General features: G+C 39.5%; 1 protein-coding gene and 1 long non-coding RNA gene across 4 annotated transcripts in view; one reads left to right on the forward strand and one right to left on the reverse strand.

Annotated features, from left to right (window-relative positions):
• The window catches only part of EPHA6 (EPH receptor A6), a 516,782-nt gene that overhangs the window by 261,358 nt on the left and 232,321 nt on the right, over positions 1-23,103 (reverse strand). The gene's annotated exons all lie outside the window — the stretch shown is intronic.
• On the forward strand, positions 11,680-21,321 carry LOC311430210. Its single transcript, XR_014688618.1, has 4 exons — positions 11,680-11,793; positions 18,439-18,653; positions 20,371-20,466; positions 20,548-21,321. It is a non-coding gene; the product is annotated as an uncharacterized lncRNA (long non-coding RNA).

Genomic DNA, 23,103 nt, shown 5'->3' on the forward strand with positions numbered 1-23,103 from the left:
AGCAGTCCTATTCAAGAAAAATATTTTGTTTAAACTTCAAGCTGTTCATTATTCAAAAATAAAACTGAAGGAGAACATGATTTATTTTCAATTAAGAAAAAAAAAGTAAATGTTTTATTCTGAAATGGCATTCTGGAGTATATTTAAAGCCTTTATGGTTTCAATATGGTTGGATTTTCTTTTTATTTATTTTTGTCTTATATATATACTCATGAAAATGCTGGGGAAAAATGGGTGAAGATGTTGATATTCTACTTTTACTGAAGCCAACACAAATGCACGCACCATTATGTCAGATAAACTCCTCGCATTCTAAAGCCAAAGATATCAGGACAGCTTTGGTATGGTTAAGTTTACAAAGCTACTGACAGTCCTCCCCCATCCAAATGTAGAGTAAAACAATTACAATTACTGGATACTTTTAAATAAAATCCAGCCCTTCATAAACATACTAACACATGCTGAGAGCCCCCAAATGATCACAGGTTTTGGATAACTTCAGCTCCTGGGATAACTTGGTGCTGACTGCCAACATTCAAGGTGAAACTGTTCCTCTATAAAGATCACTGAATATGCAGCACAGGATTGAAATACAGCACTTCAGCTGCCATACAATATCAAAGCCTATACTCTACTAACAAGTATTATGCTTCACTGTCTGAATTTCAACTTCAGAAAGAAGCAATTTACCATTGCCTTTCAAAAACTAGCAAACACTAAATTTCCTACCCAAGTTTTTAAAAGCTAATTTACCAAATGTCCCAACCACTGTAATTTCAGAGACATGCATGCATCTTTAGAGACTAGGGTGGTGCTTAGTCCAAAACAAGGACAGAAGAATTTGTGAACAAGCTTATTTCAGAGAAAAACAACAACCAATAACATGAAAATTTGCCACAATATCTGTTCAGGTAATAAGCAAGCAAGGTCATCACAGGCTGTTAATTTGCAACCTTAATTCCTAAGGAATTCCTCCTGAACGTGAAACATGTCTAATAGCATGTTTTAAGGGCTATGATTTCTTCTAACCTGTGAGTTAGACTTTGGCAGACTTCTGTCATGCCTGTTTATGCCCTGATAGGTACCACCAAACCAGCACAAACTGAGTACAGCTTTACACTGCTCATGGTCTGTACAGAACCATGTCTGCTCACTGTGAAGAAATGAAGAATCTCCTTATTACTTCTTTGGCATATCAAACAGGACTGAGGATGGTTTGGCCTCCACTGTGGAGCTTCACGTTATGTAAGACCACTGCCAACTGTAGCTCAAAGCAATTCCAATCAAAACTTATAGGAAAATTGCACAAAGAATCAATGGTATATGCACTCCACTGTAATTTCCAATTTGTATAACGTTTTTTAGAACTAGGGTTTGCAAATGTTCTGCTATGAGATCACAGATTGCGTTACTGCATGCAAGTCACTGTGACTGCAGCTTGTGGTATCAAACCATACACAGGTGCTAGACGTATTCAACTTAGAGAGTCCCCAAACCACATGAAAGCTAAAATAAGGATTAGGATATGACTCTGTAAAGAGCATAATCAACAGAATTACCTGCATGCTTAACTTTAACTGAGTTCCTTAATGAAGCAGGATCTTGGCTTTTGCCCAGCTTCCTATCCTCTTTGTTGCTTACTGATCTGTGGCAGTTCCAGCTCCACAGAACTCAGAGCACAAACTGCCTGATGGGCAAATCGGAAACTCAGGCACTTCATTATGAATAGGTTGTTGCTTTGTATTTGGAGAAGGAAAAAGGTCATCTTTCCCACTCAAAATCACATGTAAAATACATTACAAGTAAGTTAAAAGTTTGTTCTGGATGCTTATGTATGCAGGAATTTTCATTTTTCATGGGTTGATAAATTAGTACTTTCAAAATGTTTCTCATTATAACATTTCCTTCATTCAGCTAGCAGTTATTGTATCTATCATTTGCACAAATTATTTGTGCATTGATGACTTAAAAAAAAAAAAAGTTTGTATTTGTTTGTTATCACACAGCATTTTTTTCTAACTTTTTAATCACTGGGAGGCATCTTATTTTCCCTGACTTTATCCAACAGAAGTGACTTTGTGAGCTACTAATTATATGAACTGTATAAGATTTGACTTTTGTAAAGCCTGGGGGATGATAATAAAATATTGCCTTAATGGTTAAGTAATTAGCAGGGAGTCTGAATGAACAATTCAAAGACACTAAAGTTTTCTCCAATGAAATACCAGGGATCATGCAGAGAAGCACTGATAATTTAATTGGCTTCACAAATGATAACATGTCTATAAAAGTGCTTTACTGTAGCTTTATCATGATTTGACTAGTGTTTTTAAGCTGTAGAAACTTTTTAATTAATATAATTTTCCTTATTTAATGTTTAATGTATGACATTTAGGTTTGTTTGTATTACACACAGATGCATATGAAAAGATCTTAACACTTTGCAAAGCTCTGGTGAACTCTTAAAGACACTGATTCATGACTTGCTAGTTTCCAGCTTGGGCACAGAGTAGGGAGAAGGCATTTAAGAAGCAGCTGCAAAAGAGTTTTAGCACTGTTGAAGCTATGTGCAGAGGTACTGAAAGAGACTGTAAAAGCTTTTGAGGTGCATTGTGCACCAGAGCCCAAAGTTAATACTTATTGCTTAAAATGAGATAAGTTCTCCACTGTTCCCAGCAGTGTTCCCAGTGTAGTTGTGTCTGTTTCCCAAAAGGACTTGGGTGCATGCGGTGCATGGCTTGTGGCCATAACCACAGCAAAGGGTAATGTGCTACAGTAAAGTGCCTCTCCCCACAAAGACTTTGGCTGCGGGGCCTCGGAGCCAGCTCAGAGCCAGTGCAGCTGAGGGTGGCCCCATCCCACTGGGGCCGTGGTTAGAGGCTTCCCCACAGCTCAATCCTGAGGACACAGACAGGGCCGACTCCTATCCCTGGGAGCTGCTTTCAGCAGTGGCTCCCGTTCTTGATCCCTATGCGAGCCACAGCCCTGCTGCGCCACAGCCCTGCTGCTCCACAGCCCTGCCTGTCCAGGGACCCTGCTAAGCCAGGAGCACCCACAGGCCCACATCCTGGCCTGGCTGCGGGCCGCACTCATGTTGGGGCTGTCCTGGCTGCCCCCCACCCTGCCCTGCACCCTGCTGGGATGGGCCCTGGCTGTGCCCAGGGAGCCCAGGCCGCTACAGGCCCCTATGGGCCTGAAGAGCTAAAATCTGGTGTCCCTCTGGGAAACCACATAAATCACTAAAGCTGGGGGGGACAGCTGATGGCTGCCTCTGCTGTCAGGCCCTGCTCTCTTGGTATTGCTCAGGCAGTGAGGAGTGAGGGCCTCACCTCCAGCTAGCTGAGACTTGATTTCTAAGACTCTTTTGAATTGCCATGTCTAATAAATAAGGTCATGGGTCAATTACCAGTCTTTAGTGATCGAGACAGTAATAACTGTTAAGTACTTCCCTTACCTGAGAGGTACTCTGTGTGCTATCAAATGCAGACATGTTGGTCACCGTAGCGCTCACAAACCTTGCTTCTTTAAAGACAGGGGCATTTTCACTGCTTTGCGCAAGCTTGTCATGGTGAGGACATACACTGGTTTCCCAGTTTTACAAGGTCTGAATTGACTGTTACCAAGTAAGCCGAAGTAAAGGGAGTGCAAAGAAAACGTAGAACAACTTTTATGTGTATCTGACACTTGTTGGTCTGTGTGTGGGAAAACATCCCTCATGAAAATGGGAATTTTATAGTTGGCTGAGAACTCATCAATCAAATTAAAATGGAGAAGACTCTGCTGTCATTTACAATGAATGGCAACCATCAGTAGCTGAGGAAGAGATGGTTTAATCTTTCTGAAACACATAATTTGCTATGCTTTTACACACCTCATACATTTTCTTAAATTGCTTGCTGAAACCCATTATTGTACTATGAGACTGACATCTTCCATATTTGTTATATTCTGTCAATATATAAATATTACAATTTTAAAGTCCTTTTATCCTTCTGATACCTGATCACTTTATAAAAAGAGCAATCTAGGAAAGCCTGTTTGACTCTACTATTGTGCAGAAACTAGGATCTAATTTATTTTAAGCAATTATTTATTATTTCTTAAAAAAATATTATTTTAACCAATTTATATTCTAGTAAAAGTATGTAGAAAAAAACAAAGAAGTGTATAGGAAAGAACAAGGAAAAAGAATATAATGGAAGATGCACAATGTATTTTACCTACAAAAGGCAGAATATGATCACAAAGATTAGGATATTACAAAATAAGGATATAATGACAGTCTTTGAATGTGAGTACTATCTGATTTCGTAATTGCCTGTCTTTTCTTTCTTCACATGATCCTTGTTTTATTCAGGTCACAAATGGACTTAGAAAAAAGACGAGATGTGCGTTGGGTCATGTTCGAACTGATAGTGAGATTATGCAGGAGGAGTTGCTAGAAACATAAGGCATTGAGAGAGAGACCAGCCATGATAGATCATAAAATACAGAACATGCTGCTTAGTCAAAGCTACAAGAATAAAATACATCATTTATCAAAAAAGCAATTATCTAGCTTGGTTCCCCACTTCCTACAGATGGTAAGGAGAGATCCATACCCAACTTACTGACAAAATGACCCAACCATTTTAGAAGAATGGACTGATTTTCCTTTTCATTTGAGGTAAATCTGATGGGATTATATGTCTGTGTGCTGGTTTATGCACTTAAATGCATCTGTGTTTGTATACTAAAATCAATCTCTTCTCTTGCCAATATCTTCTGCTGTCTAATAATTCTATTTTTTGGGGTGGAGAAGAGAGGACAGTATTAAACATATCATTGGCTTTGGAAAGCAAAAAGGGAGAGGAAAGAAAAAGAGTCAGGTACAAGGCTGCTTTCTCTAATTAAACTATATAATGAAGATAGTTAAATTAAATTACGTATTCTTTGTGTTGTCTTTTTTTCAGTGACTTATTTTCTGTCATTCTTGTATTTCAGTATTCTACCGAGACTGTTTATTAAAATGATTACAAGAAATGACAAAAGATATAATTGGTATATATCAAACTATTTTCAGTTCATGTCAATACAGTTTTTCTCTGTATAAAACATCAGTTGCAATTCAAGAACTGGAGCAGTGATTTGGGTCACATACCATGTTTTTAAAGAATCTGAATTTTATCCATAAGCTCATGCAAGCAAGGAGAACAGTCAATGATATTAATTTTATCACTGCCTGTCATACTAGATACAATTCAATGGCTCATCAAAGAGCTGGGATCTTCACTACACAACACAGGTGAATACTATTCTGCACTTCTTAAGGTGCTTTGTTAGCTACTTCTCAAAGAGTTTTAAGTTAGCAAGTAAAGGCTTCTGATAACAACAAAGATAAACACCTTGTTTGCCACTGAGGTGACTCAAATAGCTTTTGCAGTGTGAAAACAAACTATATTATTAAACTTTTCACATACAGAGCAACAATTACTCAGTGACATTAGCTGCTTTCCTGTTGCTGCTGGAGGCTACCAAAACCTGTTCTTTGTCACTGCCTTGTAGTGGAAGGATTTTCAAAGATCTGGGAAGAAGACTGGCTGTTAACATCCTGGCTTCCTCTAAACTTACAGACAAGAGGGAGATGGGGGTTCAGAAAAAGTGACAGTGTAGGAAAAACACAGCTGACAGGTGCTCTTCTCTTTGTTAACTACATGCAGAATGATAATGTCACAGGCTGCCTACCTATTCTATTTATTACCTTATTTATGTGTTTTCCTGTAGGCGTATGTAACATAGGTGCATTAATTTTGGTTTTATCTCCATACATGGCCTTCAAAGGCCTTTGTAACACACTGTTAAGTAATATTTCTTCCTTTTTTTTTTTTGTACATAACATTATTCACAACGTGTGTGTATGTTATAGGACACACTCACACCACAGTTTTATCTAATTTAATGAATCATCTACCTGTCAGGCTATTATTTTGTTCTACCTCAAAAAAAAACAATATATATATATATATAAAAAAATTCAAGATTTCATTCCAGACAGGCTCCAGTAGTAAATGTATGTACACACACATTACCTACATACATATGCCTTTGTATAAAAAAAAGGAGACAAAATCAAAAAGGTGATGGGATGTGAGATGATCCATAAGACTTTAAATCACAGGAAATCTTGTCTACTTATTGGAAACCGGACACTGGGAGATCATCAGTTTAAGACCCATGCAAACTTCATCATATGCAACTTATCAAAGTTTTAATGGGCAAAATAAAACATTTATTTCTACTGTACATCAACAGGTGTGGAGAATGCCAAGGAACATTTTAATTATAATGAAGTTTATATGTAAAATTGCTCTTCAAAGACTAATAGAAATGTTTTCTAATTTTACATTATTTTCCATCCTCAAAAGACTGAAATAAATCTAAAGTGAATAATAGCATCAATTGGCTACAATAAGAAAAAAGAGAGATGATCCCAAGATTCAACGGATGAAACAGTGAAATTAAGATCTTGTTAATTTTATACCATAATACCACATTTGGTGGATATGCTTACTTTTTAGACTATTCTATAGGTTCATATCCATGAAGATCACTGGGCTAGCATGGTACAATTCTCAAAATCCAATATAACTATTAAATGTGACATGGTTCTCTGTGGAACAGAGAGGACAGGTAGCTATGTAGGTAGTTATGACCACTTATGATTTACTTTAAGGTCCTTACTTACTAAATATCTATTTGGACTTTGTTTTGTAGTTGTGCCCTACTGAATTTAAAAATCAAACCAACAAAACCTTAAGAATATTTACAATACAACACTGCAGGAGAAAGATTAGTGTCCAAGAATTTGTATCAAAAAATCAACAAGACCCGTACACAAACAGAAAACTAAATTATGTGTAATACATTTGCTAAATAAGGGATTAAACTATTGAGTTGTTTGGATAAATTTGAGGGACACTTTTATTCAAGTACTAATGCTATGTTTCTTAATGCACTGTAGATTGCTATCTTCTTTGAAAAATCTTGAATAAGGATTCATTTTAGTGTTTTTAAAGAAATAAAAATGAACATTCTAAACATATTTGTGTAGATGCAAATTTATGAACATGATTCTGTAAGCACAGGTACTAATCATAAAAAGAGATAAAATTTTTTTCAATACTGATACAACTTTCTCACTTAATTCTCAGAACTATCTCTACAACAGGTAGATGGCAGGTAGCAATGTTTCAGCATGAATGAATAAATTGGAAAAATTATAAGCAGCTGAAAAGAGGCTCATTTGATTGGAAATATCAAGGATTGAAGCTGTAAGTTGAGACCATATCTGTAAAATAAATGCTATTCATAATACAGGCTACACTGCTTTAAATAAGGTCTGCAACCTTTTTAAATTAGCCTTTAAATGCATTTTATAGACCGCACTGATGAATCAATACAGTTAACTTTTTAGAGAAAGTTATAATATTGCAACTTTTGTTATGTTTAGCTCAGCTACACCTCCCTAAAGGGGCTCCCAGATGACTGTACAGTTTCATTTTGTGTTAGATCCTTTTATGTATGCCTGTATAAGCACCACTGGTGAAAAACAAACTCAGGCTAAAATCAAAACAAAACAGCTTTCATGCCACTTCGATGTGCCTGGAAGAAATCAGCAATTATCCCCTGCCCAGTGAAGATGCGTCAGTGATTTGAGAGAAACATTTGTTTTGGGCATCCAAGTCAATAAAAAGGCTGCTGAGGTTAAAACAAAACGAAACAAACAACCAAAAAAAAAAAAAAAAAGAAGCTATTAGGATTGGGAGACTCCAGATTTTAACCACATATAGACTGCACTACCACGTTACTGCAGCACAGTGTTACTGGCATTACAACAGGGACTCCCCGTTAATAAAAACATGACCTTTGAAAACTGGCTCAAGATTCCCAAATCAGGAACACCAAAGCTGGTTCAGTATTTTCAGTGGAAATGATCTCTGATTCCTCCATGCGAAGGCAATGACAACCTATGAGTCTAAATGTAATTTATGTGTACTCTGCATGGCCCTAAAGACCTCTTGTTCGTTGGTAAAAGCAGAATCTGTTCCCTAGTTTCCATGGCTGTTGCCCATCTGTGTAAGTAGTTTCTGAGAGGGACTCTGATGCTGTCAGGCTGTCTTGAAGTTGTCTCAGCAACGTGCAAAGCAAAAGACGATGACTAGGGTAGCTGAATTAAGTGATAGGATAAACGAGACCACACCAACAGCCTGCACCTCCCTGAGCAGGTGAGCAACTGTTTTTGGCTGCCATGTGGCGGCTGTTATGGGGATCCCTGAAATCAGGTAAATTTTTTGAGGTGGGAAATATGCATACTCAAATGTACTGCTCTGTGCTCAAATTAGCCTTTTGTTTCATTGATTGTTTATGGATTGATCCCAATAGAAAATCTACAAATACCCAGACTTCATAAATCTTTAAATAGCATTTTCTACAGTGCCTAATTTTAAAGGAACATCAGTGTGTTTTAGGAAGATAGTAAAGAAAAGAAATCAGTCAGAGTAATTAAGGAATGCAACAGAAATGGTAATCAAGGAACATGAGAGCAGTGGAAAAGAAGGGAAGCGACTCCCAGCAACGTACCAGTGCCTACTCCTAGGACCAGGAAAGACTGCAAGAAAAGAATGGAAGGAAAAGACAACTACATCTCCAGGCAGCCTTCTCCAGCATCTTCAGTACCCATCTTTAACTAGAAAAGCAGAAGAAACATAACCCTAAGAACACTTTGGGGTGATGCAGCACTGGAGTAAATGATGGAAGTTACTTACTGAGTCCACAGATTCATCCATAGCAGCTGTAAAAACTCTTTATTTTAAAGTAAAACTTAATAATGCATTTTATTGCTTTTTAATCATTATTATTGCAAAGTTGTTTTTTCTCCCCCCCCCCCCCGCCCAAGGAAAGAAAATGCTTTCTTCATTTCGTCAGTCCAGTAAACAGCTGGCATCTGAGTGACATGGAAAAACAGCAATGCCAAGGTGCATTCTGCACCTATGCAAGTCCTTAAAACAAATACCAGATAATCAGCTGTAATAGTTGTCACCTCAGCATATCCCCTGCAGGGTGTCTTTGGGATAGATGTGTTCTTCCACCCAGCTACCCTGGCAGATTTGGGAAGTGGTTAACACACAGACCAAAAAGGAGGAACATGCTAGTCAGGAAAGCTCACTGGCACATGTTAGAAAAGTGGAGAGAATGCTTTAATCTCCATGTAAATTTTAACAGCTTCTATTTAACACATCTAGGTCCTTGTCAACGCATAAGCCAACGTGAAATGGAACATTTTGAAGCAAGTGGGCATGTCATCTCCTGTGGAATGGATGTTGCAGAGCACATCTGTCCACAAATTTTTGAAGAGGAGAGGTTCTTCTGCAGAGTTCTTTACCATTTCCAAAAAACAAACAAACAAAAACATCAGAAGGGAACTGTTGCTGCTCTAGTCCTCAGACTAAAGCAGTATGGAAATCAAGAAAATCCATTAGACTGAGGGCACCATGCCGTAACGCACACAGGGAGTAGTTTATTTAACATTGCTGGAAGCTGTTCAGCATATCAAATTGCTTTTCATAAAGGAAAGTTGAAATAGTGGTTAGGCTATAGCTGTTGCTGAAAGGGCTTTTGGGGGGAAATGAGAAGGTAGCAGTATGATAAGTTTCTGAATACTGCAGTGAACATTACAAAAGAGAAGTTTGAAAAAAAAAAAAAAGCAAACAGTAAGATATTATTTAATATAATTGAGGAAAGAACCTGTGTTTGCTGGATTTCCCCTGATCATTTCAGCAGGAATTAGTGTCCAAACTGGTGGGCCACGAAGCCTAATGTTTTCACAGAATTATTTACATTTCTATGGACAGCTGAGGAATCTAACCTTATAAGAGGACTCTGCAAACCATATAAAATATTTCATTCTGCCAGAGAAAAAATTGTCTGCAGATATCAGATCCATTTTTTAGCTAATTCCTTTTGTGCGTTATCCATCTCTGTATCATAAATGTTAGAATGGCATTCCTCCAAGGAGCTGCTTTGTATCTTTCATGATCACAAAGAATGTGAATCCTCAGAGATGATTGCTCTACAATGCTGGCTGGTGCTAGTGTAGGGGCTGAAAAATGGTCCAGCTCATTTAAGCTGTGGCTTCCTCTTTTTCTACACTTTTCCTTTTACTGTTACAATGGTTGTAAAAAGACAGCTCTCCTAACTCAGAACTGTGTTGCTAGCTTTGTTTCCTAGATCAAGTAGGTGTCATGTTGTCTATAAGGTTTTCTCCAATATCATAAATATGTTCAGATAGTGGCCAATGTGGTGTTGGTTCCAAAAAGAGTTTTCTTTATTGGAATGTTTTAAAAAGAACTTCCTCAGACTGGTGATAACAGTTGTAAAATTGTTCTCTCTTCAACTGAGATACAGCAATGCTAGAAAAATACCTGCTACCATTAGAAAGATTCAAATTATCTGTCAGTGCTTTCTTTCCAATATATGTACCAAAATTGTTGATACATGTATATAGAGAACAGGTTGTCAATCTCATGGTGTCCTTTATCAAATGCTACAACATACATGTCGTTCTTCCTCTCTGTCCCTTTTACCGATACTGGAAAATGATGTTTCTCTTTAATCCTTCTCCCCATTTTTCCTCTCTCTTCCTCCCGTAGTGAGAAACATCGTTCTATTTTCAAGTCTACATATGTTAGTTAGTTCATGCTATATTTGCCTTTTCCTTGTGCAGGAACTTTGCAGGTGCACATTTGTCTGTTCATAACAAGTGAATCTGCTCGCCTGGGTTAATTAATTCCTATGATATCAATTATTTCATCTGTTTTGCAGGTGCTTTTTTTGGACGTGATTTTTCTGAAGCTGCAAGGTTTCAACTCATGACAAGTACCAAAACTTCCAGCCTATTAATTGTAGCAACAGCATTTTTTGGCTGCTTAACCCATTGTTGTCCATCTGATTTTCTGTGTAAGAACAGTAAGGCACTAGCAAACTTCTCAAATAATTAATGGCACTTTGCTTCATGCCTCAGCACACACTCAAGGTGTACACTGAAAGCCTACTAAAGCTCTCCCTGACATGACTTATTACTTTATTATAAAACTGTAGAACAGCTTTCTAGAGAAGGCATACCTTGAAGGAATGTAATATTCTTACAGGCAGCTATTAACAATAAAAACCTGAAGAATAGTGCAGTCACTATTTACAAGGATACAATTTCTTGTTATGGCCTTATTATAAGACTGTAGTTTTTAATAATTTAAAGATCTCAATGCTCATTTTTTTTTTGGATTCACAACTTTTACAAGATCAATTGCTTTTCTAATAGATTAGCTGAAGTTATGCAACTCTTTTCCCTTCTCTGTGTAACTATCCCTTTAACAGTATTATAATTAGCAAGGAATTGTAGCAATGAGTACAATCCAACCCATTGCAAGAAATACCACCCAATTTTTAAAAGGAGAGGATTGAAATTTTTATTCATACGCTTACATTTTTAGTTATGGATACCATGATTGTGCATTTTAGCATTGGTTTGTATGCGTGATTTATTTAAACCTCTGTTTTATTTGAACATACAGTTAAGGAGTTTGTGCAAGCAGGAAGGGCAAGCAGGAAGGGCAGAGCGCTCCACCTCGCCCATACGAACACCTCCTCTAACAGTGGTCTAGCTCAGCTGCTATGGTGTACAGCAGGCACAGTGCGCTCTCCAGGAAGTCTGTACGCACACAGACCGACTGCCCACTCAAAACTGCGGCAGTTCAGGTCTCCGGATGCAGGGAGTGCCTGAGCCTGTTGCTACCACCTGCGGGGGGCAGAGAGACTGTGTGCATGAGGTGTGAGCAGGTGGACGACCTGGTCCGCCTCGTGGCAGAACTCAAGGAGGTCAAGAGGTTGAGGGATATCAGGGAGTGTGAGCGCGAGATAGACTTGTGGAGCAACTCCCTGCGCGGCCTGAAGGACAGGTACCAGGGTGAGACACCCCAAATGGGGGTGGACCCCCTGCCCTGTTGCTGTTGGGCAGAGGCAGGGGACCTAGGAGTTGAGGAGGAATGGAAACAGGTCCCTGCTCGACATCACAGGCAATGGCCTCCCCACCAGCCCCACCTTTCCAGGTGCCCTTACACAACAGGTTTGAGGCCCTGGAGCTTGAGAGACCAGTAGCTGAGGAAGAGGTAGCAAGTGTACCCAGGAGGATGCCTAGGGTGAGGAAGTCAACTCCACGCCTCAGGACTGCCTCCACCAGGACAGAAAGAAGGGTGATTGTTGTGGGCGACTCCCTTCTTAGGGGAACAGAGGGCCCTATTTGTCGGCCTGACCCTACCCGTAGGGAAGTCTGCTGCCTCCCTGGGGCCAGGGTCAGGGACATTGCCAGAAAGCTTCCCAACCTAGTTTGCCCCTCTGACTATTATCCTCGTTTGATAGTCCAGGCTGGCCATGATGACATTGAAGAGAGAAGCCTGAAGACCATCAAACGGGACTTTAGGGGACTGGGACGGTTAGTGGATGGAGCGGGAGTGCAGGTGGTGTTTTCGTCCAGAAAACAGTGGCAGGGAGGGGTACAGAGAGGACATGGAAAGCCCACCTGATAAACACGTGGCTCAGAGGCTGGTGCCAACACAGAAATTCTGGTGTTTTTTTGAACATGGGGCGCTTTACTCGGCACCTGGCCTGACAGCCACAGAAGGGCCCCTATCTCTAAGCGGAAAACGGATCCTAGGCCAGGAGCTGGCGGGGCTCATCGAGAAAGCTTTGAACTAGGTAAGAAGGGGGACGGGGCTGAAACAACGGCGTCCTGGCTTGTATAAGAAGCAGTGTAGCCAGCAGGGCTAGGGAAGTGATTGTCCCCCTGTACTTGGCTCTGGTGAGGCCGCACCTCGAGTACTGTGTTCAGTTTTGGGCCCCTCACTACAAGGACATGGAGGTGCTCGAGCGAGTCCAGAGAAGGGCGACAAAGCTGGTGAGGGGTCTGGAGAACAAGTCCTACGAGGAGCAGCTGAGGGAGCTGGGCTTGTTCAGCCTGAAGAAAAGGAGGCTCAGGGGTGACCTTATCGCTCTGTATAAGTACATTAAAGGAGGCTGTAGCGAGGTGGGGGTTGGTCTATTCTCCCACGTACCTGGTGACAGGACGAGGGGGAATGGGCTTAAGTTGCGCCAGAGGTGTTTTAGGCTGGATATTAGGAAGAGCTTCTGTACCAAAAGGGTTGTTAGGCATTGGAAGGGGCTGCCCAGGGAAGTGGTGGAGTCACCATCTCTGGAGGTCTCTAAAAGACGCTTAGATGTTGAACTTAGCGATATGGTTTAGTGGAGGACTTGTTAGTGTTAGGTCAGAGGTTGGACTTGATGATCTTGAGGTCTCTTCCAACCTAGACAATTCTGTGATTCTGTGATTCAGTCCTTGCATCTAGAATGCTTCATGTGATTGATGACAACTATCAGCATTAGCTATTTCTACTGAGCATGCTAAGGTATTTCACAGGAATCTCACGAAGATGAACCATGAGTTTAATATCAATTCTCAAATAATCAGCTTCATGTGAAAAATGCTGCTTTCCATAAAACTATTGGTATGGGTAGGGAAGTTTAAGAACAAAGGTAAGTTTTACTATAGAAACATTTTCATTATTCACAAAATCTCCATGTATTTCCCAAGTTTTCTGAAGAAGTACCAGAATGGCTTTTTTCTAGCATTCATCTGTATTGGATGTCAGGGATGGATATTAACTACCTGTCTCTTTTACAGTATCCACTTCTACAGTGCCAAGTGCTTTCAAAAGGAAATAAAATTAATTAATTTTTTTAAAAAAAAAGGAATGAAAGAAAAAAAATGAAAAAGAAAAAAGAAGAAAGAAAAAGGAGGGAACTGAAGCTATGAGGCTTTTACAAGGTCTTCTCACAACCCTGAAGCAGAGGCAAGGTCAACCCAGCTACTGGTAGTATCCTGACTACCAGAACAGTGCCCTCACAACTCATAGGCTAGGTAGGGCTGTGGCTAGTGAAATGAGGAGCCAAACACCACAGAATGGTGGGGAGCATGAGCAGTTCAACCTACAGCCAGTTTACTTTTTATTTTTTTTTTTCAGTTATATACTTCTCTACAGGTGCAAACTTGCAATCAGATATTTGGCACAAAAATGACCATTTAATCACAGATTGTTTAGCTTAAATGTACTTTTTAAAGTTCCTGGCAGCAGCTAGGATTGCATGGCTATGGTATCTGCCCAAACTGCAAATCCTGATTTTTAAACACATGCATTCACATGACAGTCAGTTTTAATTCTGAAAACAAAATGTTTAAATTTTGTAACATGCATATGTGTTATCAGTGATGCTGCAGAACAATCAAACATTTTTAAAAAAAGTGGCAACAAGTTATATATATATATACACACACCATTTATACACATAATTTTAAATATTTAGCAGATGGTCAGATGCAGCTAGAAAAATCCCTAAGCCAAACCAAACATAAGTGAAAAATTAGGATTGATTAGCCTACAATGTTGATGACTACTGATGTTGCATACCCATTTGTCATCAAGTTGTGAATTTAATTCCAGTGAAGTTTAACTCAGTTTCAGCTTTTAAATACTCATTAGAAAGCCTTCATGACAGCTAAGTTTAGAGTTCATAAATACTGCAACTCAAACCAGGGTGCAGACACATGAAAGGAAACAAGAGGGTTACCCACTGAACTGTAGATCCTGGTTGTCTTAGCCCCGTAGCAATTAACAATACACATATTTCACCACTGGGGATGGCAGAATGCTTGTACACAGTCAATTCACTTAAATCCACCCTTATCACATTGTGAACAAAATGACGGGGAGACAAGGTCAGTGTCTGCGAGTCTCTGCTACCATTGTTCAGTGTTTTGAACTGTAAAACTAAGCTGTCTGCATTTGTCAAAAGCATAACAAACAAAAAAAACCAAATAAAACAAGGTACCATTTGGCATATTTCTTGGATATTATAATGTTTTGTATGTTATATTAATTTTTGATGGAAAATAGGAGAGGAACAAGCAGTTGGCTCTGTTAACAAACTCGACCGCAGTACGGTAACTTACACTTGCCGCTACTTTTTCAATTAGTACAAACAACAAATAGGTGTATCTCATATAATGTTAAGTCTTAGAAAAAATATATGCAAGTATTTGTCACCCTCTTGAAAGCATTTAGAGAGTATTTCACTTCTAACTTAGTTATTTTAGTTTCACTATATGATCATTGGTAACTATCAATGTGATCATCTAGTCTGTGTTCCTACATAACAGATGAACTTCATCCATTTCTAAATCTATTTCAAATGCAATATATTTTAGAGCAACACCATAGATCACTTGTTTTATTCACTTCTTTAGTGGTTTCATTCCAAGAATTTCCATTTTTTCTTGTCTACCATGATGACATTTCTCCCCTCCCAAGCTGCTTTTCCTGGTCTTTTCTTCTGCAATTATTCCAGAATCTGCTTTCTTCCTCTACTCATTCCATTGTTACTGGTATCTGGGCATAGTATCCCACGTAAATTCTCTACTGAAATTCTACAATGATTGCACAGAAAAAAAAATACATTCACTGTGTTTGGGAATTAAAAAAATAATAATCTTTTCCAGTTTCTTTGTTTTAAAATATTGTTTGAGCCTTTTCTGCCGTCCTCTTCAATTTCATCTAGCTCTATTCTACATTAGTGTGAATTATTATCAATGCTGTTTAAGGCTAGGACCATGGATAAATAGACTCTGAGCTCCCTATTTGAAAAGGTCCCATAAGACAACAGCTGTTCTCTGTACCCTTTATGAAAAAAACAAAAACAACAATTATAGGACTAGTCAGTGAAAGCGTGTGTGCATCTTGGTCAGGCACTAAGGAAGTCAAAAGCGGTCAAGTGCTTTGTTCCCTGGGAAGCATAAAATAGACCAGACTTACCAGACTTGGATCCTACTGCATCACAGGATGACTCTGCATCGTATAGTGTCTGGAGCTTTGTGTGAGACTGGAGTCTTCAACATGCTGTACAGACTACAAATAGGGGTTGCTTCTGCTCTGCACAATTTGTAGAAGTTTTTTTTTTTTTTTTTTTTTTTTTTTTTTTTTTAAATAGAGTTCATTAGAAAACTCAGGAAAAAAAAAAGAGATCCTTTTATTTCACAATGCATGATGTCATTTATGTGATACAAGAACTTTTTTTTTTTTTTTTAAATAAACATTAACTAAAATGAGAGAATTCTCTTATATTACCTTTGGATAGGAAAAAACAATCCACCTCTTCATATTAGATTTGTATTTCTTAGCCTGAGAAAATGTTTTAGGGTTTAAAGGAAGCAGCAGCTTAGGTCAAAAATGGAAATGAATATGAGCAGCCTCATCTCAGTTATAAACTTGCATGTATGCAGCTCAAATATACAACAGCTGACATAGAGGAACTTGACTGGCAGTCTGATTAAGAAAGGCACAAGCCTGGAATTACAGGTAATTTCATTTACAGGATGCATTTGTCTAGGAAAGCATACATGGCTTCTCTGATGTTACGCTTGATATCAGCTTGTGCTATGAATCTATTTTGGGGATTACCAATAGGAATTAATTCAAGTGCTCTTGTTTCTCCTTCCCCTTTCTTCCATCATATATCATAAATACTGCATGTTCAGAACGGATCCTAACCAGTCTCTCTTACATAGTACAGCTAAGCTTTCGAGGCAAATGAATACCACACAAAGAGGCCTGCCAGCTAGATTCCCACTCACTTTCAATAATATTTGGAGGAAAATGAACTCAGACCTTCTTTGAGTACAGAGAGAAAAAAGATTTAACACAGCAATCCAGAAGTGTAAGAATAGACAAGAGCCAACAAAAAGAGGATGTCTCTCAGTTTCTAGGTTTGTAATATTGATGAAATATAAAATTGGAAACAGCCTCTGTTCAGGGGCACATAATGTGTTAGGCTTCATAATACCTCTGGTATCTCCTTCATGATCCCAATTAAGTCTTTAAAATTTCATCCCTAGTATTACAGTTGCTTCTTTATAGACTCCTTTCTAATGCAAAACTGACATACGCCCAATCTTAACAATGTTTGTGGAATAATGAGATTTGAATCATCTATGAGACTCCTAATCTTAATTGGCAAGAGGTGTGGGAAGATGAAAAATCTCCTTTCCATATAATCTAATCAGACCCAGCAATATTAGCTTCCAGATTGCAAAGTCAGCCTTTCCACTGAAGGGCTTGAGCAGGAGGTTAGGAAAAAATTAATCATAAACGTTAATGTAAATACCAAAAGTGCACACTGGTCACGCATGGTGGGTAAGCCATGTCAGCAACATCTGTGGTCCCTCTTCTACCCTCACTAATGTGACACCACGTTGTTGGTATTGCTTTTGGGGTCCCTCCCTGACAAGCTGAAGCAGGAACTGTATTGTGAAAGGTTTCCCAGTGGGTTGGCTGGAAACTCAAGCTGCATGTTCTCATGGAAAGCCCATGAGAACTCTAAGTCAGGACCACTTCTGACTCATCTGGTCAAAGTCAAAGCCAGGATGAACTTTAAGATGCAATTCTCAATTCAGCAAGAAAAGATTTCTGCAAGAGCTCTCAGAAAAAAGCCCCTATTGGCTGCTACTGCTCCAGAGAGGCAAAGACTTTTTGCAAAGTATTTGCAAAAAAGTGGAGTTTCAGCATGTGCTGAAACTGCAACCACTTCGCTATCCACAATGCTGATGCTCATCAGGTGCATTAACACTTTGGGACATTGGGGAAAAACAGACACATTGTCACTGAGTCCTGGCAAGCAGCCATCACGGCTTACCTCCAGCACACAGGAGGAGACCTTGTCTGGATTTCTAAGGGCTTGCTTTGACATCAGTATAAGACTGTAGCCATGAAGATGAGAGCACTGTTCAGGACAATGCAACTTAGCTGGCTAAGACGCTTGTGAGAATTGTAAGATGCAAACAGGGTCTGAGTAGGGAGGCTGAGGAGGCTCTGCACCACTGCTGAGGCAAATCTTAGGAACCATCAAGATTCCTGGATTATCCATTCTTATAGGCATTAGCAAATACAAGAATTTGAAAAATAACTTGGCTTTTTGAAAGCACCTAAAGAGGAGGAACTCTCTTCACACCACAAACAACAAACCTTATGGTTCTTTGGTTCTTACGGTCCTTATGGTTCCTTGAGTCAATGTAAGCAACTTTGCCCAGATTTGTAAAGACAACCCTAAACCATCAAGATGACGATGTACTTTTTTTTTTTTTTTGTGTATGTGTGTGTGTTAACATCTGCATAAATGAGAGAAGACTCTGAAATGTGACTTTGACAATCCCCAAGGCAAGGATGTCTGTTTGCCTATGAAAATATTTCAATGACCACTAACAGTATCATCTGTCTCTTCTACTTCGTATAAAACAAACAGAAGCAAAGGTGAGGTGTTTGATACACAGTGGAGTGAGGAAGCAGCTGGAATTAATGCAATTTATGCACAGTCAGCCAGACAAGCTGTTGCAACCGATGGCTTTGCATTTTAGGACATTCTGCAGTTGGCACATCATTTAAATAAAAAATACCGTGGCCAGGCAGTCAAAGCAATGATGGAGATTTAATGATCAATTTCAAAGGAGTTCACTTTTGGTAAGTTAGTGCTGGGTTTTGTTTAATTAAATATTACACTTTATCATGTCCATCCTTTATTACATAACACCAAGCAACACACTGTTGTAGTTGAGTGATTTAAGATAAACTACGGAATTGTTGTTCCATATTGCAGGCATTTTATGCACTATTCAGAAACATGGAGTGAAACTGATAGAGCTAGCAGATAATAGCATCCCCCCAATGATGGGGCAAGTCTAACAAGTGCACCATCAGGTTCAATGTTAGCTGTGCACCAGTCAGGACTTACAATACCATAATAAATTGAACATTTTTCTGTGGCTTCTGCGTTACTTTTTCTCATCTCGCTCCACTACATTTTTTTCTGTGCCACATTCAGTTCATGCAAAGCACACAGAAATAAAACTGACCCAAACAAATGGATGAGTTTCTTCTGTGCATCAAGCAGGAAGGTGTTACAGGAAAAATGCACCCTTGTACTGCCTGTCGATTCTACCCAGCACAGAGACTGTTAGTACTTTTAACTGCAGAAAACACCTGGCAATTGCAAGCATGTCATTTGAGACAATTTCTGGTAATGTTTACATGTACATGAATATGCCCAGCTGCCAAATTGCAGAGGACGCCTGTTGAGGTGGTGATAATCTCACATGTGGACAAGAAATAAAGGTTTCCAGTGGTGCCTGTGCACCCTTACACTTGCATGTTTCTCCTTGTACAATCCAGTTTTGTGGGAGAATACTCCTAATCTATTTCATACCAGTTTTATGGTATTTTAAGTCATGTTAGCTTTGCAGAATATGCAGTTCCAGATGTACTGTAGAACATGTTAATTAAATATTGATGGTTTGTGAGACAGCCTTAGCTTTGCAACCATTTTGAAACCTACTAACATGGAACAGAAAATGCTTTCATTAAGCTAATAATATATTGTAAATTTGCAGAAGATGCATCTTATGTAAATTAGAATGTAAAATGTAAATTAGAAGATGCAGTTAAGGTACTCAGGGTCAGGGAGGAGGGTCCAGTCAGTGGAGACTCCTAGTGGAAACAGCAAAGAGAGAGATGGTTTGGGGTTACCAGTATAGGTGTAGATCTGGACGCTTCATGCAAGTACTACCACAGAGTATTAACCATGCCTTGCTAAGGAAACAGTCGACCCAAATTTACTAAGGTAAATTAACAACTAGCCTCATTATTCATTTTTTTCCCACTGCATGCTAGATGCAGTGTTTCAGCATTTTTATTTATTTATTTTGAGCACTACAGTCCAGTTCTGTCCCTCTCAATTTGATAATTTGTCAGTGGTACGACTGGCTAAAAAAAGACTAAAATAGTCAGTGGTATGACTGAAAAAATCTCTTTTGACTCAATTCAGTGCATGAGCCTTGATGGCTTGGTGAGTGCCCACATGCTTAAGGAAAGCTTCTTATGGGACACACTCACAAATGACGAAGAACCAACCAATCCCTCTTGGATGAGTTGATTACCTAGAAAGCAATAAGCCAATGAGTTTGTTCTGCCAGCCTCCAGGACATGTGCAAATAGCAATTGTAACTTCCTGCAAAAGTAGCCTTGGGCAGCAGAACATGGAAAGCACATCGGAGGCAAATATCCATAATGCAGGTATGGAGAGCACTGGAGTACAGATGCTCTTGTTACTACCCCAAAATACTCTGCTGTTGACATGGAGGGCACAAACATTCTTATTTGATAAGTCAGTGTCTCACTGCAGGTAATTTTCCACTGATGAACAGGAAGCCCAGAACACACTTTTACGAACATCCAGGGAACTGAAGTAGATCCTGATGCAGCACACTTTGCCCTTCTGGTAATGTAGTTTGTGTTTTAGATTTTGTCTGTGACAAGCTTTGCATTTTTCTTGGGTTTAACATGGCCTTACAGCTGATAGGTCTTTCACTTTGTTACTGCCAGGTCCAGAGATACCACAACCTGGGAAAGGAAAACAAATGCCAGCAACAACTGATTGGCAGGCCCAAAACACCTGGGAGAGGACCATCGCACAAGAAATAATGGCTTAGAGAAAAACAAATTAGGAGCGAATTTATATTCCAGGAGACGTTTTATTGCCTGCCACTCTCCGTCCCACTGAAATACCGTGATGGATTGGGGTGAGTGAAGAGAATTGCTAGGTGCTAGTAATGACTACTTGAACAATGAGCTGAAGGAAACAAGCCATGCTCTGCCTCTCCCCAGACCATGGTTAGCTTATTGTGGAGGGAATCAATCCCACTAGTCACTGGAGGCACTTTGGGATGTGTTGTTGATCACAAACACATTCACACTGTGGGCATCCCTCACCACAGCTTCTGGTGAGTTTGAGGATTTGTATTCCAAGGGCAAGCTGCTAAGAGGGTAGTGAAGACTGAAAGCGGATTAAATGGAGCTCTACAGGTACTCCGCTGAGCTGCCAGCCAGCCAGCAGTTACTTGTCAAACCACGGGAAGAGATCTAGCCCATGTCACCTACAAAAATCTTGGTGAAAGACTAAGGGGTGTGAATATGTTCTTGAAATGTTAATAGACTAAAACAAATTGGAGCTCTTTGTATGAAAAATCTGCAATCACAATGTGATGATGTTCAAGCTGGGCCACTTCTGCAAGGATGATGTTGCAATTACTGTCATCACTGTGAATCTGCAAATAAAGGCATTCAGCTTTCTGAAGAAGGGTGTCAATCCTATATTCCCAATAGCATTAAGAAATAATCTTGGTAGGATCTCTTTCATCTGATACAAAATACAAAACTTCTGGATGATATCTAGAGCCAGAAAAAGGAGGGCTCTTCTGCCAAAGGAAAATGGTAGCTGAAAAGGTACGGGAAGACTTGGTTATGTAGGTAGCATAGATATAAATTGAATCCTGACTCTCTACAGTATCAGTGGCCAGGATCCAGCCTGGCCTCAGGCGGCATGTTACCATGACGACCTGTCCCCAAAAAAATGAAGGAATAGAGGGAAATGGAAAAGGGAAGATCTTTGTTTTTCAGCACACTGTCATGAAGGGGGAAGGCTGAAAGTGGGCCCGAATTCCTAAAAGCACTGGGGCTCCTAGTGATGTTTCTGAGACCTCTGGAATCTACCACAACCACTGTTAGAGAAAGGCAGTCACTGCTTCCCTGGGAAGGCTGGGAGATTTACAAAGGCCGTAGGATGCTTTCGTAAGTGTGCATGAACTCCATCAACCAGTTGCTCAACGGTTCGTCTCTACATCTGCTGGCTTGTGCCTACGCATAACATGTTTTCATGCACATACTGCTCTTCGTGACCTAAGAGATGCTCTTCAGGCAAAGGTGGTCTGAGTGAGGTTCAAAATGTTAGTCTCAAACTTAATTTTAAGTCCTCTTTATGTCTCTTAGATATTAAAGAGGATATTGTTTAAGAAGGTAGACCTGCTTGTCAGGTAAAAACTGTGGGGAAAAAATGGACTTACTGTCTTATACTCACATCTCACTGGGCCTGACTCTGACACAGTCCAAGCATCAAGCTTGTTAAACTTGTTGCTACTGCCAAAATTAGAGATAGGGAAAAAGAAGAAAAGAAAGCCAGGCCTAGATGGGGAGAAATCCAACAGAGTTAGGGAAATCCTTGAGGAATTAGCACTGAGCTAGGCAAGAGCCTGCTCTTGCCAAGGTTAGCCCAACAATTATATTTTATTATCTACAGTTCAAGCCACCAGTTTGCCTTATAATGCTCACCAAGATTTAAAAGCCTTTTCTGAGGGGATTCTGATATTTATTTTTAAATTAAAGAAACGCTCAAAATAACTTGGATAGTGGAGAAATTGATGGCTAGATCATTGGGCTATGAAGAGAAGGCACAAGCAGAGACCAGAGAAGGTGCCAAGAATGAGAAGGGTGATCGAAAAAGAACCCCAAAAACTCATCCTTTCCTACTAGATGAATGGAAATATTTGGGGAAAACAATGTAAGCATGGAGGTAAAAAATTCTTCTCTCTGAGGCCAGTAGTAACTGTAGAAGGATGCCTGAGGCTGTATGGGAGGAAAGGTAAATAACAGAAGGACTGTTCTCTGAATTCCCTTTTGCAGCGAGCAGGTGTCCAGCAATGACATAACTACATCCTTCTTAATCTTCGGTGATCTTCTTTGTTGAGGGTTTTTTGAGAGAAAAAAAAAAAAACAAAAAAAACTCGCAGAAGAATCAGAGGAGACTAGTTGAGGGATGAGACCTTAGGAACAACCACATGGATGGAAAATGGCTTTATCCTCGGGATTTTGATGACCTGAACTAGATATTGCAGCACTGCCTCTGAAAGAGAAATGTCTGAGTCATATGATGGCAAAGTGACACCTTCCCTCTGATGGTTTCTATGATCTCAGAGATAGATTGAGTCCCAGTAGTGAAAGTAGGGACAAGAGATTAAAGGAAATGTTAATTTTAGAAAGCATCCAGAAATGAGAAAGTAAAAATCCTGACAGCAAATCTCAA

Source organism: Aythya ferina, assembly GCF_964211825.1.
Source record: "Aythya ferina genome assembly, chromosome: 1".
NCBI classification, from domain to species: Eukaryota; Metazoa; Chordata; class Aves; order Anseriformes; family Anatidae; genus Aythya; species Aythya ferina.